Raw genomic sequence first — 8,957 nt, forward strand, 5'->3', positions numbered from 1 at the left:
CTTAATAGGTTGGATGGGTGGCTCTTTCAAATAAAATATTTATTTCGGGGTCCAGAGCTATAGCGCAGTGGTAGGGCATTTGTCTTGCACATGGCTGACCCAGGACGAACCTGGGTTTGATCCCCAGTGTCCAAATGGTCCCCCAAGCCAGGAGCGATTTCTGAGCACATAGCCAGGAGTAACTCCTGAGTGTTGCTGGGTGTGTCCCAAAAACCAAAACAAAAAACCAAAATATTTATTTTTATTGGCTAATAATAAGATGAGTGCACTGACTCTGATCATACTCAGTTTCAGTCTTACTAGGCAGGCTGTGCCAGTGCCCTTACCTGTCAGACTGCAGTTAAACAAGACTGACTGTTCTTGTCTGCTTCTCATCAGGATGAGATGATGAAGGGATTTTTTTGGTTTTGTTTGGGGCCACACTCAGCAGTGTTCAGGGACCACTTCTGGCTGGGCTCAAGGGACCATATGTGGTAAATGCAAGACAAATGCCCTACCCAGATATTCTCTCTTTCCAGTCCAAAGAGAATTCTTGGGGCAAGGGGGAGGAGACATACCCAGCGGTGCTCAGGGGTCACCCCTGGTTCTGCATTCAGGAATGATTTCTAGCAGTGCTTGAGGGGGATCATATTGGATGCAGGGTTTGAACATGGGTCAGTCACATGCAAGGTTAAGTGCTGTACCCACTGTACTATCTCTCAGGTCCCAAGAATTTTTTGTTTTCTTATTTTGGAGCCACTACCAGCTATGCTCAGTGGTTACTCCTAGCTCTGTACTCTGGAATTAGTCCTGGTGGTGCTTGGGAGACCATACAGTGTTCATGGGATCAAACCTCAGTCAGTTATCAAGGCAAGCACCAAACTCATCGTATTATTGCTTTGGACTATGAGGATTTTTTGTTTGTTTGTTTTGGGGTCACACCAGGCAGCGCTCAGGGGTTACTCCTGGCTCCCTGTTCAGAAATCGCTGGCAGGCTCGGGGGATCATATGGGATGCCAGGATTCGAACCAATGACCTTCTGCATGAAAAGCAAACACCTTACCTCTATGCTATCTCTCCGGCCCTGAGGATTTTTTTTAGGTAATGTATAAACCTGTTAGAACAGAGAGAATGGAGACAATAACTTATGGGATTTGGCAACAAAACTTTGGTGCTGCTTATGTGCTTAGCAGAAAGTCAGAGTTCAGCAACTTTAGGACTACCAGGAAGTTAGCTGATGCATTGGGGACGCGCAAGTACCTGAGCTCTGGGTTCTTGGAGCAGAGACAGTGGAAGGGGAGAAAATGTTGGAAACCCTTCAGGCCCTAAGTTGGCACACTGAAAGATGAACCTCCTGCAAGCCCCTTGTTTTCCCCCAAGATTAGCTCCCCAAATACTAGCAAGTGTGTTGTAACCCCACCCTGTCATCCTCAGTTGTGTACTGGAGAATATTTCTGCGAAATCTTTCAGATCTGAGAGCAAATATTCATGGTTTGGGCTTCTCCTGTATGATCAGGTTCCTGAGCACCTGCTTCTAAATTCTGCCCAGTGCTAATATTGAAGAGAGAAGAATCTGAAGAACACATTAAGGGCTGAGCCAATTCCCCTTCAATTATAGTAAATGATGCACTGCAGCAAAGCAAGGGAGTGAAATGGGGAAAAGATAGAAAACAGGATATTGACTCTGGAGAAGGACCTGGAATTCTCAAGGTGATATCTCTCTAGCAGTCTTAGAGACCACTGATCCACATCACAACGGAAAAGCTCTAGAAGGGTTTCTCCATAGAGACCTCAAGAGAACTGTACACTTATTTGAAACATTAGATCACATTGACAGGAAGTTCTCAACAATAGTTAGATGAATTCTTTAAAACAACAACAACAACAACAACAACACAACAAGAAAGGTGTTTGGGAGATAGCACCAAGTCTGGAGCACATGCCCTGAATTTATTTCACTGGAGCACAGAGAGCAATTTCCAGGCCCATGTCTCCAGGGTGGGCTGAGTATTGTTAGGAATGGCTGGCCCCAGGGCCCTCTGAGCATTGCTTGAGAATTATCCCAGAATCCTCCTTTCCCACAGAAAAATTTATAAAGGGAATTATAACTTCAAGGGAAAAAGTGAAGGGGGCACAAAAAAAGGAAATATAGCAAGTGAAGAGATAGTGGGTATAGCACTTTCCTTGATGGCCAACCTGAGTTCAATTACTGACACACATTTGAGCCTTTCAGGAGTGGTTCCTGAGTAACACCAGGTGTATCCCCTAAACAAAACAAACAGAAAGAGAAAGGAAATGTAATTGTACTATTCTGAAGCTCTAAAAATATTTGTCATATGAAAAAACATGAATTTATCCACATTTTTTATAATTAAATAAGAAGTACGGGGCGAACAAAGTGCATGTATGTGCATTTGTGGTGAGAACAGATAGTCTTAGAACATTAAATTCTTACTTTACATTATTTGGGCTCAGTAAGTCATGTCTAATATTGGAAGAGAAATCAATAGCCATTAGTTTGAAGTCTGTCTTTAAAAATGTGGAATTAAATAATGAAAACACAGAAACATTATTTACTGAAGAAAGCAGGAAAAATGCAATGAGGGCAAAGATCAAGGAACTGCTACTTCCCTATGTGCCATCAAGTATTTAACTCTAAAAATGTCTTATAGGAACAGAGATATCATACCAAGGTTAAAGAACTTGCTTGGTACAGAGTCAATATAGGTTTGATCCTTAGTATCACATATGGTCCCTTGAGCACTTCCAGGAATGATTCCTAATCACAAAGCCAGGAGTAAACACTGAGCCAACCTGGATATGACCCCATCCAAATATGTTTTATACTCATCTTTTCCAAGGGACACACAGACAGAACTCAGTCAGAATAGCTTGGGGGTAGCTTGGTGCTTGGGGGAAGGGGCACCAGATTTTTACCCAGCTGTACTTGGGACCATGTGGTGGTGCTGGGGATGGAATCCAAGACCCTACACATACTAGTCCTGTGCACTATCACTTGAGCTGTCATCTTGATTCCTAATTTTTTTTTTTTAATTTAGGTTTATGGGCCAGACCTGCTGATGTTCAGAGGTTGTTCTTGGCTCTGCACTCAGGAATTACTCCTGGTGGTGCTCTGAGGAGGCCACATGTAACGCTGGGAACCAAATTGGGTTGGCCGTGGGCAAGGCAAGTGACCTACACATTTGTACTATTTCTCCAGTCTCTCTATTTTAAATGTTTTTGTTTGTTTTGTTTTTGGGCCACACCCGTTGACACTCAGGGGTTACTCCTGGCTATGCTCTCAGAAATCGCTCTTGGCTTGGGGGACCATCTGGGATGCCAGGGGATCAAACGGCAGTCCATTTTAGGCTAGTGCTTGCAAGGCGGACGCCTTACATCTAGCACCACCACTCAGACCCCCTATTTTAAATATTTTTTAAACAAATCCTTACGTTCACCCCTCCAGATAAAGGGACAAAATCATTGACTAAATCAATAATAATGATTATTGGCTTTTTGCTTGTTAGGCCACAAAGATCACGCCTGGCAAGGTTGGGAGTGCCATATAGGGTTCAAGGATAGAGTCCAGGTCAGCCATATGTAGTGCAAGTCCTTCATTTGTCGTACTATCCGTCCCCCACCCCCAGAAATATATATTGTCTAGAGAAATAGAAAATATCTACAGTATTCACTTCCTTTTCCTTAATAGCCATGATTCAAAGACAGGCTAAAAAAATGCACTTTTTCAAATAAGTCTTAAATAATTCACTCCATGATCACAAAAAAACAAGTCGTTAAATATAGCTTCCATGTATTTTTAATTTGATGAGTAGCATGGCCCTGATAGTTAATAAACCCTTAGAGAATGAAATGCTTTAAAAATAAATTGGTCATCCTTTCAGAAAATAAATAAAAACCTCAGAAACTTTCTACATCATGTGTATATAGTGTGACTAATTATCCCCCAAAACACGATCTTGCTCCTGCATTCACACATGCAAACACACACCTTCTTGACCCAGACAGAAAGTTCTGACTCAGCTTTGCCTGCCTTCACTGTTAGTCAAAGGCAAACACCTGGTGAAATTGGCACTTGTTGTCGGATTGTTTGTCTTCAGTCCCATCTCAGCTTCTCTACCCTTCAAGCCTCTTTTCCTGAAAAAGCAACAATAGAATGAATAACCCTGAGAAAAACACTTGTTTCCTGGGGTCTGCAATTTTTTTTTATCCTTTTGTAAGTAACGTACATGATTTTTAAATGTAATTATATATATTTTTGTTATTTTGGGGGATAGACTACAAACAGTAATATAGGGCAGGTGCTAGGCAAATGCCCTAAGCCTCTATCCTATCACACCAGCCCTTATGTACATTTTTTAAAAGTAATAATCATAGGGAAATTTCTTCTCCTTTCACTCAATGCTATCAGAGCAGTATATTTACAGTTTTTGAATTGTATAAGCTCAACAACTACTATTGATAAAATTCTAATATACACATTAAATTTGGGGGAGTTTTGTTTAAAGTAGGTTAAGAGTTAGCAGTTGGAGGAGGGTCCTTAGATTTTAACCAGCTCCCAGGATATGCAATGTGAATTGTATTTTAAGCAGCAAAATCTTAGACTAGTTTTTGAATGAGCTTCACCAATTATCATTTTCATGTGCCTTTAAAAAACAGTAGATGGATGCATTTTTCCTTTTGGAGAACAGATGTGAATTCTTTCCTTTACTAATGGTGGACTCTCCCCTCAGAGATTTGCCCACTTGGAAAAGCCTGTATTCTTTCTGGAACATATATCTCCTTCCGTCTCTTTTTCTGAGAGAGACAGACAAACAGACAGACAGACAGAGACAGAGAGAGAGAGGAAGACAGACAGACAGACAGAGACAGAGAGAGACAGAGAGAGAGTTTTGCCTTGTATCCCACCACACTGTTTGGTTCCTGGAGCACTGTCAGTAGTCAATATACCAAGCATACAGCCAAAAATAACCCCTGAGTATCACTGAATGGGAGCCCCATGACATTGTAGTGAGCCACAATGCTGTTATTATCTTCAGCCAGTAGGACATGTGTTTGACAGATAGTAACTATGTCTTTTTTATATGTATTTTATATTTAATGTAGTCATACTTTTATCTTTTAAATCTTTTCCTAATTAATAGCCTAGAGCCACACTATCTACTTTGGTAGTCACATGAAATATGTGGCTGTTAGGCATTCAAGACTTGTTAGGTCTTGGTGATAAGGTCTGGCTTCTATCTTAAGACCCATTCTTTTTCTTTTGGGGGGGGGGTTGAGTTTTTGGGTCATACCTGGCAGCAGCGCTCAGGGGTTACTCCTGGCTCTAAGCTCAGAAATCACTCCTGCCAGACTGGGGGGACCATATGGGATGCTCAGATTCGAACCACCGTCCTTCTGCATGCAAGGCAAACGCCTTACCTCCATGCTATCTCTCCAACCCCAAGACCCAATTTTTTTTTTGGGGGGGGGGCACACCCGGCAGTGCTCAGGGGTTACTCCTGGCTATCTGCTCAGAAATAGCTCCTGGCAGGCACGGGGAACCATATGGGACGCCGGGATTCAAGCCAACCACCTTTGGTCCTGGGTAGGCTGCTTGCAAGGCAAACGCCGCTGTGCTATCTCTCCGGCTTGGCCCCTTGATCTATTATCAGTGAGTCTCAGTTCCGATTTCATAGGATATCTTAGGAAGTTTTTGTGGTAATTGTTGCCTGAACCCTATGTTCAGGGGTGCTGATGATATGCAAAGTGGCATCAAGAGTTTAAAACCTTGGGGCCGGAGAGATAGCATGGAGGTAAGGCATTTGCCTTTCATGCAGGAGGTCATCGTTTCGAATCCCGGCGTCCCATATGGTTCCCCGTGCCTGCCAGGAGCAATTTCTGAGCCTGGAGCCAGGAGTAACCCCTGAGCACTGCCGGGTGTGACCCAAAAACCACAAAAAAAAAAAAAAAGAGTTTAAAACCTCCAGGTGAGTGGGGCTGGAGTGATAGGGAGTTTGCCTTGCACGCGGTCAACCCTGGAAGGACCCCGGTTTGATTTTCAGCATCCCATATGGTCCCTCGAGCCTGCCAGGAACAATTCCTGAGCATAGAGCTAGGAGTAAACCTTGAGCATGAGTGGGTGTAACCTACCACCCCACCCCCCCCATCCAAACAAACAGGTGACTTAAGAAAGTGGCCAGAGGGGCCGGCGAGGTGGCGCTAGAGGTAAGGTGTCTGCCTTGCAAGCGCTAGCCAAGGATCAGGACCGCGGTTCGATCCCCCGGCGTCCCATATGGTCACCCCAAGCCAGGGGCAATTTCTGAGCTCTTAGCCAGGAGTAACCCCTGAGCATCAAATGGCTGTGGCCCGACAAACCAAAAAAAAAAAAAAAAAAAAGAAAGTGGCCAGAGCTGAGAACCTAATTGTAATACAAATAGTGAATATCTGCAGACAGGCAAGTTATTAATAATATTTATTGTGAGGCTGATTCATACTTGGAGTTTTTGAATAAAATAGGAGAAGCAAGTTGTTAAAGAGACCAGGCAAGTCAAAGCTGGTCTTTGGTATGAAGTCTTTTTTAAGTTTTTAATTCTTTTTGAGTTTTCGGCAACACCCAGTGGTGCTCAGACTTGCTCTTGGCTCTGCCCTCAGGGATTACTTCTGGCAGGGTTTAGGAGACCATATTGATTTCTGGGAAGGATCAAACTTGAGTTGGTTGTGTGCAAGGCAAGTACCTTACCAGTTATAATATCTCTGGCCTCTTGGTAAAGAATCTTTTTTTTTTTTTTTTTTTGGATTTTGGGCCACACCCGTTTGACGCTCAGGGGTTACTCCTGGCTAAGCGCTCAGAAATCGCCCCTGGCTTGGGGGGACCATATGGGACGCCGGGGGATCGAACCGCGGTCCTGATCCTTGGCTAGCGCTTGCAAGGCAGACACCTTACCTCTAGCGCCACCTCGCCGGCCCCTTGGTAAAGAATCTTATACTAAGCTTTGATTAAAAATTACTACATGAAGATTAGAAAGGCAATACAGGGAAGATGACACTTGCCTAATGAGACCACTTCAGCCACGACCCTAGTTTAACTTCCTGGCACTGCATATGGTTCCCTGAACACTGCTAGGAGTAAGCCTGAGCACTACTGCTGTTGACCCAAAGAGTAAAAGAACAGAAACAACAAAATACTGTTCTACAAGGGAAAATCTGCCCTTCAGAGTTATGAAGGATGGGAGAAGAGGAGAAATCCCATTCAGTGTGTGAGATAATTCCCCTAGAAGACCAACGAAGGTGTCTGGGTACAGGATCCCTCATTCTCCACTGCTGCAGACGAGCCAGCCTGGGAAGGCCTCACACCTTAAACTGCATCTGATCTTGGTCACTCTGGTCTCTGACCTCTGATCCCCATTCTCTCCAGAATGGCAATGAGACAGTTAAGAGCTGGCTACAGAAGTTTTAAAGCAAAGGAAAAAAAATATACAAATTTGAAACCAGAAAGATAGGTTAGTGTTCTGAGTGAATAGTTTGGACAAAGGAGGCTCAAGTTCAATCCCTAGTATGGCATAGTCCCCCGAACGCAGCCAAGAGCACCTTCCTAGCTACACTCTCCATTCCAGAGAGCCTGGAGTAATCCTGAAAACTGCCAGTTATAATCCCCCCTCCCCCCAAAAAAGAAGCAAATCCATAAAAATTCAAATTCATTTCTATAATTATTCCACATGACCATCATGAAGAAGGTCTTTGAACTCAGGCAAGTTCCACTTTTGAAAAGGTTGACTAGAATTGAAATATTCCACCAGCTGCTTCATTTCAATGAAACCTTTCCAAGGGTTGGGCTAGGGAGATGAATTCTCCTGTTGCGTCATGCTGATGGCAAACATTGGTTACAACTCTAGTCACCTTATTAAAAGCATTGGTGCAGACTTTCCTGACTAATTTGTTTTTTGTTTTAGGGCCACACCTGGTGGCCTACAGGGGTAACTCCTGGTTCTGTGCTTAGAAATCACTCATGGTAGGCTCAGGGGACCATATAGGATGCCAGGGATCAAACCCAGGTTCGTCCCGGGTTAGCCATGTGCAAGGCAAATGACCTGCTGCTGTGCTATCACTCTAGCCCTGACTAAATGTTTGGATACTTTCCATGACTACTTTTCTGGTAGTTAGCGTTCATGTCTGACAAGATTGAACTGGGGCCACCCATGTGCTGAGACTTGTGAAAACAGATCTTTTTCAAATCGAAGCTGCTTTTCTCAGACCAGCTCCAGTTAGTTCCCTCCTCTCTTCTTCCTTCTTTCCTAAAGACTATATTTCTTCAAGGCTATATGTACTTCTCCAGAATTCCAACCTAATACAGGTTTAGGAAATGACCAATACCATGTTTGATGTCAAATCCAACACCATAAATAGAGCTGGGAAAAAGATCAGTTTTAGAATTTTACTATCTGATACTATGCAAGTCACTAACAGTTTATATTTTTATTCTGGGTTCCCTAAGGGGGGAATATTTGGCAGTGTATGCAAAATAAAAGAAAGAATGGAAGAAACAGAAAGGAAGAGAAAAATAGGAAGAAAGGCTTGAGTCATTTTTATCACCTGAAAAAGTGCCATTTTCTATATGCATTTGGGTGATGAGACAGAGAGATCAAACCATCATTGCTACTAAAAGATGTAGGTAAGAACTGCCATTAGAGGTGAAAACACAGTTATGAATGAAAGCATGCCTAATGGGATTTCCTGCCATTTAAATTTTCTTATAGATCTAAAGTTGTAACTTCCACATAATACCAAGCTACTAACAGTTTCTATTTTTATTCTGGGTCCCTAAGGGGGAATATTTGGCAGTGTATGCAAAATAAGAAAGAACAGAAAAAAAGAAGAAATAGAAAGCAAGGAAGGAGGAAGAAAGGATGAAACAGAAATGAAGGAAGAAAAGAAAAAAGAAAGAGAAAGAAAGAGAAAGAAAGAAAGAAAGAAAGAAAGAA

This window comes from Suncus etruscus, chromosome 6 (assembly GCF_024139225.1).
Source record: "Suncus etruscus isolate mSunEtr1 chromosome 6, mSunEtr1.pri.cur, whole genome shotgun sequence".
Classification (NCBI taxonomy): Eukaryota; Metazoa; Chordata; class Mammalia; order Eulipotyphla; family Soricidae; genus Suncus; species Suncus etruscus.